At 35.4% G+C, this 10,188-nt stretch overlaps 1 protein-coding gene across 1 annotated transcript in view; it reads right to left on the bottom strand.

Moving 5' to 3' along the window:
* The window catches only part of LOC107730456 (glypican-1-like), a 69,999-nt gene that overhangs the window by 27,648 nt on the left and 32,163 nt on the right, over positions 1 to 10,188 (bottom strand). The window lies entirely within an intron of this gene.

A 10,188-nucleotide genomic window follows, 5' to 3' on the forward strand; every position in this document is an offset into this window, starting at 1 on the left:
TCTTATGCTCACCAAAGCTGCATTTATTTGATCAAAATACAGAAAAAAACAGTAGTAACATTGTGAAATATTATTACAATTTAAAATAATTGTTTTCTATTTTAATTATTATAAAATTGTTATTTATTCCTGTGATTACAAAGCTGAATTTTTAGCATCATTACTCCAGTCTTCAGTGTCACATGATCCTTCAGAAATCATTAGTTGAATATAGTGATTTGGTGCTCAAGGAAACTTTCCTATTATCAGTGTTGAAAAAAGGTGTGCTGCTTAAGATTTTTTTTTATTATTTTTTAATTTTTTGCCGAAACTGCACTGTAAAAAATCTGTAAAAATAGGACACAATGTATTGTATTAATTTGAAGGAATTTTATTATTATTATTATTATTATTATCATCATCATTTTTGAATTTTTTTTTATTTTACACTTGTAAACACATGTTTTATAGCTAACAGAAATGTCTATTAAATTAATGGATAATTTCGCAGCAATGAGCAGCCATTACTTTTTCTGTTATTTTACGGATTTGTTTCTTAGTGTGCGATTATTTTTTTTTTTTTGGGGATTCATTGATGAATTAAAAGTTGAAAAGAAAAACACTTATTTTAACTACATTTTTCTTTAGTCACTTTAACTGTCATAATCAATTTAACGCATTCTTGCTGAATAAAAGTATTATTATTATTATTGTTATTGTTATTATTATTATTATTATTTAATACTGCCCCCAAACTTTTGAACAGTGGTGTATTTCCACATAGATTTACTACATTTCATTTATCTATCCATCTAAATCTTCATTCATTTATTCATTAACCAACCATCCATCCATTCCTTTTTTCCATTCATCTATCATATGCCTATTTCCATTCATCTATCATATTCCATTCATCTATCATTCGCTATATCTCTTTTTGTTTTTGCTTGTTTCTCCAAGAATCTTGTTGAGAAAGAAAAGCAGAAAAGTGAAAGAGAGAGCGAATAAGAAAGAAAGAAGCACAGAAGTGTATAATGGGCTTAGACTAGTTTAGTGATCTGATCTGTGGACTGTAATTACACACGGATCTCTGACCTGATCTGAGCGCAGACACATGCTCTCTGAAGCAGCATGAGTCTGCACACGCTCAACATCACACACACACATGTACACAGGATTGCGTTTTGTGCTGTTTGAGAAGGCAGCAGCTGATGGTGCCCTACAGACATATATACAGGACTAGTAAATATTTTCAGTCAGCATATTACAAACAATACATCTTATGATAACTAAATACTTAAAAATGTGTATACAGATATAAATAAACCCCCAGTGTTGAAGCTGTGAATGTGTTGGCTCTGTGACTGTGTGACTGACAGCGTTATATAAGAGAGTACAAACGATTTTTATGACAGGGGGTGGAGGGGGAGGGGGCTAAATAGTAATTGAAAATTTCCACTCAATCGACTGCTGTTCTGCCCTGTGCTTGGTCAAATATCATACAATAGAAGTGATGACACGGTCAATCGATATGTCCATTCCAGCTCAGTAGCGTACAAAGAAAATAATGCTAAATAAAAACAGTCATTTAATAATAATAATTATTATTATTATTATTAACAATAAAACCAATAATAATATTTATTGTATACATTTTTTTAAATGGTTTCTGTTTCATCTTTTTCCAGTTTTATTTTGCACTACTTGTTTATATATATATATTGCTAATTTTGTTATTTAATGATAATAAATCATTTAAAATATATGATTATTATTGCCTCTCACATTAAAGGAATTGTTCACAAGCAATATTATGGACAGATGATTCATATTTTAGCCGTAAACAATTGTTTGAAGTTAAAAATGTCTTGTGATAGATTTGTTTCTTACAAACATGCAGATGTCCACTTCACAAGACTGGAATCGTGTGGTTTACTTGTGGATTATTGTGAGGTTTTTATCTGCTGTTTGGACTCTCGTTCTGGTGGCACCCATTCACTGCAGAGGATCCATTGGTGAGCAAGTGATGCAATGCAAAAAAACAAAGAAGCAAACTCATCTACATCTCGGCTGGCCTGAGGGCGGGTACATTTTCAGGAAATTTTCATTTTGGGGTGAACTGTTCCTTTAAGCTCTCATGGATCAGCCAAATGCTTGTGCCTGCAAAACTTTCATTAGTATCCTGTTCTTTATCCTGTTCTGTTCTGTTCATTTTTAGCAATTAGCAAAGCATTTCATTCTTATATAATGCTATCTTGGGCCATAGAAATGTGTATTTGTGTGTTAGTGTGTGTATCTTGTGTGGTTTGTTAGGATGGTTGTCAGTGTCAAAAAAGCGAGTGTCTACCTGTGACTTGTGTGTGTGCGCCAGCGGGTGAGAGTACACACTGTCAGAGACAGGATTCTTTTTCTAAAGAGCTGGGCTGTCAGCCATTTCTATCCTGAGCCTTTTCTCCCATCCAAGGACAACAGAAGAGTGAGAGAGAAAGACTCCAACAGCACAGTTCATTTCCCACTATCACAAATAAAAGCACACTGCAAACAGATGGAATTTAATGCGGCTCTTATCAGAGCTTAATGTTACTGCTCAAGAAGGTTTACAGGCACTTGAACACTTGATGAAACCCACACAACCAATGTGTTTGGCCTGTAACATCCAGCGCAACACAATGAAAACAGAAACCAAGGAGCTGACAAAATGTGTTGCTGTGAACATGGCTGTCTGGGAAAAAACACTGAGATTAATATGGAAAGTACGGGATTCATCATGATTTACTTTGTGAGACCGTGGACTGACTCACTCTAGGTTCAGCAGTCAGAAAGAGGATTCAGATTCTCATTTATTTTACCCAATGGCAAAATTAAAAAAAAATAAAATAAATAAATAAATAAAAATAAAATAAAATTTAATTTGAAAAATTGGCATTCTGTCAAGAGAAAATGGTAGAAAATAATTAATTTATCCTACTTAATTATTGATTATTAAATTAATGCTTTTGTTTTTACGAATTTACATTATATATATATACAGTATGTATGTATGTATGTATATATATATATATATACACACACACACAGGAAAATACACTGTTGCAGAGGTGGCAAACAATTTTTTATGATCTTTTGATGGCTAGTATTCAGTGTTTTGGCCGCTGCAACCCCTGTTCGATTCAGACTCATGGTGTGCTTGCTAAATTACCCCTCAGAGATCAATAAAGCACATCTCTCTGTAAAGTGAGCTGGGCTTGAGTTCTATTCCGCCTCAATAAATTAGAGTTAATATAAAATAGATTACGCTGTAGTTAAAACTGGAAACATATAAACATCTTGTAAACGTCTTCTGGTTTCTGCCTTGTACAAACTAAAAAGAGAGAGAGAGAGGGACCTAATGTGACCACTAATGAAAGCATTTAAAACGGTGAATAAAGCCAGTGGTACTTTTTCCCTCTAAGGTCTCTCATGGCCCACTAAAACACACACACACACACATAGTGAGATTGGAGATTGAAGAAAGACCAATTCACAGACCATTAACTTATCAGAGAACTCTAGGGAGGAAAACTCCTATTAGAATCCAATTAGACCACAGAATGAGAATCCAAAAAACCTTCTAACTGTGTTTGTGTGGTGTGTGAGTATGTGTGAGAGAAAGAGATACTAAAAGAGATGAGTGAGTTAATTCTACCAGAGAGAGAAAGGAAATGTTCACTTTAATCTGTTCACCTCAAAAGCTGGTATACAGATAAAACATCAAATTAAACACACAAAGCCTGCAGACTGTACGAGTAGCAGTAACTATATAGCATCACCACATTCAAGAGGAAGTGATTATGGATATCAGTCTTAAAGAAATCCCTTGGAGGAGAATATTTATGAACATTAGATTCCCAGAATGCATATCCTCCCTGCCTTATTGTCATGTGAATGTACACTATCTTTCAAAAGTTTTCAGTTGGTAAGATTTCTAAAGGTTTTTGAAGTCTCTCATGCTCTTCAAGGCTAAATTAGTTTACTCGAAAAATACAGCAAAAACAGTAATATTGTGAAATGTTATTACAATTTAAAATAGTTTTTTTATTTCAATATATTTTAAAATGTAATTTGTTCCTGTGCAGCAGCATTCCATTCTTCAGTGTCACAGTGTCTTTAGCTAACCGCTAAGCACATGATTTTCTATGTTACTGTAATCCTTTTCACCTCAACCAGCCATCCAAACATTTTACAGTAAACAGTTATTACCTTTCATTTCCCAACTATTTCCTTCATGGTATTGCTAGAAGTGTACTACATAAACATCTAGACAGTTAGCCTAGCAATTAGCCTATTGACATATCCTGAAGAAGGTGCTTCACTACAAAACAGAGAAACAAGCAGGAATTGTCCGCATTGCTCTTTCTAAATGTAAAGTGGGTTGTTTTCAATGTATAAGGGAGATATGCTTGCAATTATTTGAATTTCAGCACATTATTTTGCTAAGCTTGCAGGAACATTACGATTAATGCTAAGGGGTCAATGCATACTAGTGAAAAAGTGTGTAAAGCAGATGACATTCAGTAGCATGTCCAAGTTTGAAAATGTCTCACATACAGTACACACAGTCTGAGTTAGCAGCAGGGATACTTTATCTGAGTGATTTGATATGAAACATTTAACACGCTAGCTCTTCACCACCCAATCAATACACCACAAGAGCTCTCATACCAAAACACAATCGCTGTTCAGAGGTATCTGATAAATGAGTTTGCCAGTGGCATGCATTTCTCCTAACGATCCACTGCAAACAACTATGATTGTGGAGCTGCGTGTCTTGCATTAACAAGGGCATTTGAAGTCTGGGAAAAATGGGATACATCTTCTGATAGCATCATTCATTCACACACACACACACACACACACACACACACACACACACACACACACATACACATACACACACACACACATCCTAGGACATTACTACCAACTACACAGAAGCATGTAGTATTATTGAAATGGTGGTATCAATAATATGCTGTCGTTCGAAAGTTTGGGGTTGGTAAAAAAAAAATTTAATAGTTTTTGAAAGAAGTCTCTTATGCTCACAAAGGCTGCATTTATTTTATCAAAATTATTATAATATGTTTTAAAATGTCATTAATTCTTGTGATGACAAAGTTGAATTTTCAGCATCATTACTCGAGTCTTCAGTGTCACATGATCCTTCAGAAATCATTCTAATATGCTGATTTGCTGCTCAAGAAACATCTATTATTATCAATGTTGAAAACAGTTGTGCTGCTTAATATTGCTTAATAAAATATGTGAAAAAGGTGATGGATTTTTTTCAGGATTCTTTGATGAATAGAAAGCAAAGGGAAACAACAGCATCTATTTGAAATAGAAATCTTTTGTGACATCTCACATTTGTTCAATTGAATGTCTACCAGCAAGTGCTAGCTGGACTATGATAACCACACCATTTCCTGAATCAGCTGACCTCAGAATTGAATAAGCATTTCAGATCTAATGAACTCATATCAGAGCTCAATAATATATGCACATCAGTGTATTTTTGGCTTTATTAATGTTGCTTGCATCGGATGAGAAGAAGTTATCATACGATTGGAAGTTGAAAGATGTGACCCATTCTAGCGAGACACACCGTTAAATAAAACCCAGACAGAAATCCCACCCACACACTGTTCCTGTCACACACACGCAGAAAGAGAGAGAGAAAGAGAGAGTTATCAGGAACATGATGGATTACAGCATGTTTTAGAAGTGAAGCCTGAACACACACACTGGCATTCAGTGTCAGTGAGCTGTATAGCGTTGTGTGCAGAGAGACAGGACAGATGAACTGGTGTGTAAAACCAAACACAGGATTATCACTGTAACATTTTCCTGTCTGCCGCTGGATCACAGCGTTTATCTCTCTGTGATTATTTCCTATCAATTCAACTAACACACTTATGGGGTTTCTGAATGAATTTTTTGGCACACACCTGCATTATTTTAGATGTGAATTCACAAAATATATCATGCAAATAGAGTATGAAGAGAACAGTGCAAACAAACCCACCAAATTACTGCTTGACCATGCACACAGATTATAACAGTCTGATATATCATTTGGTCATCATTTGATGAATTACCACTGTTATGATCAGTTGAAAATGTACACAAACATCCAAAATGCTAGCTTTCTTTAGCCCAAAATGGCCCAAAATGGATATATTCTATAACGGGCCTCATTTTTAAACCCGTTTACACCCGTGTTGGGGGTAACGTATTACAAGTAACGCAAGTAATGTAATCAGATTACTTTTTTTCAAGTAACTAGTAAAGTAACGCATTACTTTTTAATTTAAAAGAAAATATCTCAGTTACTTTTTCAAATAAGTAACACCAGTTACTTTGTTTTCATATTTATCGACTGATGGCTGTTTGAGATCCATACTGTACATGTGAATTTACATTTCCTTCAGCCTGAGGCATATTCATTTCAAATTTGGTATGAAAGGGCTTTTACATTTGCCAAATATATATATATTTTTTATATTAAAAACAAACAAGCAAGCCTTGCTCAGACGAGAAAAATTAATGCAAAAGTAACATAACACATTACTTTCCATAAAAAGTAACTCTAGTAGTCACTTTTTTGGGGAGTCACGCAATTTTGAAATGCATTATTTTTTCAACGTAACTTTCCCCAACACTGGTTTACACAGAAATGAATCACAAAGACTTAATTTAATGTGATGAGCTGTCATTATTCTCCTCAAATCAAACATGGCGGCGCTGTTCATTGTGTCAGTGATGGATATGAAACATGAGTGATCCATAATATTCCATGTCACTGACATCCAACCTGTGCAAGAGCCATTCATTCGAGAGTATGGAGGATTGGAACATTTCCCGTTTAGTGTCAAAAAACCTCTTTCCCTTCACTTTTTGCTGTTTCAGCTCAATACAAAACAGCACCACACGCCACTAACAGCAGGCCCTGCTAAACAGACAGGTAACGCTGAGCTGACATTCAGATCATCAAGTTTTGCCGAGAGGAATCTGGATTTCCGATCCGCCCGTCTGCGTCTGTCTCACCCGTCGAGAATCACAAGCAAAAATCACTTTAGCGGAGCTGACTGGACAGTTTTTCACACGCAGCCTCATCAGCAGGCATTTATCAGTGTAAATGAGGGATCTGAGAAATGAACCGAACAAAAAATATGATAAGTTGAGAAAACGAGAGGGTAAAACGCTGTCAGATGTTGCACAATTCACTGAATGCTTATACGAGAGTCATTCGTTTATTAATTTTCCTAGAGGAAAAAATTGAGGGATTTTCAAAAAAAATAAATCACTTTGCAGTTGCTTGGAAATTCAGTATTATAGCCAAAAATATGAAATATCTACAGTGCCTGATACTATGACTTCATTACTCAGCAAGAGTAGATGAATGACAGTAAACCTAGCTTGCAGTTAGTTATTCAGGATCAGCTTTAAAAAATGTTTTTACTTGTAACTGATGTTTAATTTATAGAACATCAGTATATAACCTAAATGTTCAGATTTCCCCCTTACAAAATCAACCGAAATTTAATTTGCCTACATTCAAATCATGTGGACTTGCCAAGAAAGTGAAACCAACCAACTAAAATAGCAAAATTAAACGAAATATTTATACAATCCAAGGTTTTTATTTAGCACAGTGGCTAGATTAACAAATAAACAGACGCCACCCGATCTAAATATTCCCTCGCAGTTTAATAGTAATGACTTTATGAATTTCTTCACTGATAAATAAAAATAAATTTTTTGATGCAACCGTGCCATTTTAACTTCCTTATATGCAGATTTGAACTGTTTTGTTGAACCGTAGTTACACGGGATTCGAACCGGTGCTCCTCACCTCTCAAGTACGTCTCCGTACTCCGTGAGCTACTGAACAAACCTATCATCTATGAAAGCCCATTGATATGAAGCTGGACATGTGCGGTGCTAACAATCAAAAGCATCAGTTTTCAAATCTCCCAGCATATCAAAAATGTTTTGAAGTCACAACATAATACTCTTCAAGTAATTGTGCGAAAATTACGCTTTATTAAAAAGCGCTGTACAAATAAACTTGAATTTAATTTAATTGAATATTATTCATTATAATATTCATTTATCTATATACATTTTTTATGTTTTATATATAGGCAATATATTTTTGGTATACATTTTATATTTTATTTTATTTTATTTTATTTTATTTATTTTATACGTTTCTGGCAAAGCTAGATGATTTCACTAACACATTTTGGCTTTTCCTCATATCATAGAGAACTCCCTGATATTTACAATTTTCTTGATCAGTGAGACGAAGATGAATTCAGCTGTATTCGAACATAAAGCACTGTAAGTGTACATGGTAAATGTTATGAGATGCCATTTTGGTTTATACCATGGTACTGAATGTTAACATGCACATTAATGGCTACATCAAGGTGTTTTAGAGAATAAAATGATTTTCTTTATAGCAGATGGGGTCCTGAATGCTAACTACAAGCTATCTTTACAGCGGTAGGACATTAGTGGTGAAAGTGAGTGAGAGGCAGCTGGATCTGCTCTCCGTGGGAGAGTTCTTCAGGGACACTGACATGGATCTAAATCAGAGTCTAATCCGCTCAGCTGTCAGGCCGACTGCCACCACACAGGTGAGCACCAGCGCCCTACATCTGCACACTAACCTGCTTTTGAGTGCGAATGTTGATTCACTTCTCATACCTGTTGTCCCACTTTCTGAATGAAGCATTGAGCCATAAACACGTTGGCTGAATTACAGTGCAACTGGTGTGTGAGACAGCCTAAAAAGTTTTACACGGCACAATTTTAGTAGCATGAAACATAATTTTCAATATTTTCAGCTCTCTTGCTGATCTATTTTAGTTGTCTACTGTACCTTTAAGACTTTTACTTGTAAATCATCAGTCAGTTATGACTGATTAGCCTTTGTTAGCCAATCAAGAGTCATCAGTTTACACTGTTGTGTTGCCAGTGGTAAAGTTTTTAAACACTGAATAGACATTAGTCAGCACAGTGCCATACTTAATTTTTGACAGGAATGAAAGTATAGTGTGTTCAATGGATTGTACTGCTGTCAGTAGAGAAAAACTCCATAAAACACTTAAAAATGTTTAAAATGTGAAAATGACATGATCTAGGACGAGTGTGCGGCATTGTAAAGACTGTAAGTCTAGCCCATACAGTCTTGTTTCATCTGCGTTAAATTCAGTATGGCGTCCAACCTGATTAAGGTCTATAGGCACTGATATGTAAATAAAATGTAAACCATATGCAAATGATATGCAAATGAGGACAGTCATATGTTACAGTGCACATGACAGCAATAAAATCATGCCAATTTCAGCTTGTAACATTTCAAAAAGTTCAAATGTTCTCAGTGGACTACAAACTCTACACCGTACACTGAACTCTTTTACTCCCACGGAGAAAGAAAAACCTTGTTTTCATGACAAAGAGGTTAAAGGGTCATTTAGTGGCTGAGAAAAATGAACACGAGAAGACAGTCCTTGACCTGATCTACAGATGGGCTTGGGTTAATCCGTTCCTTCTGCTTGTGTTTTAACATTCATTCAGTGGCGGCTCGTGGGTTTTAAAATAGAGGCGGCACACTAATTGTATTGGTCTGGGATCCTTGCCGATTATTATTATTATAATTTGCTTAACCACTTTAAAATGGCTTTTTGGTTGCTTTTAGTCAGAAAACGTAAATAAAACGACATACATACAGCAAGATAATATAATTTCACTTACCTGGCCTATCACTTGAAGCAAACATCCATCCCTTCTTAAAAGTCTGTGTTAAAAGAGAGCTGCCTGTTGCGCCATTTAATTAAGCCGACTGCTGTAGCCTATATCCAGCTTAGGCTGTTTTCCCTAAATTTGTATATATACTGTTTGAATGACAGCTTGGTAAATCTGTTGGCGATCAAATATTCAACATCACGACTCATCATAAGTAGCCTACTTGGTACATTATCAGCGCAGCGGGAGACGTTCAAACTAATATCACGTAATTTACGTCTCTTTGATGATTGGTTGATATCAGAAGGGAGGCTAGCCTCCCTTGCGAGGGTTCTTTTCTCAACACTCCTCAGCGCTGAAAGTAAACACTCGATGGTGATTGGCTAATTTTTTTTACCAACGGAGGCACGAGAGCCC

Source organism: Sinocyclocheilus rhinocerous, unplaced genomic scaffold (genome assembly GCF_001515625.1).
Source record: "Sinocyclocheilus rhinocerous isolate Xijiao unplaced genomic scaffold, SAMN03320098_v1.1 scaffold1780, whole genome shotgun sequence".
NCBI lineage: Eukaryota > Metazoa > Chordata > Actinopteri > Cypriniformes > Cyprinidae > Sinocyclocheilus > Sinocyclocheilus rhinocerous.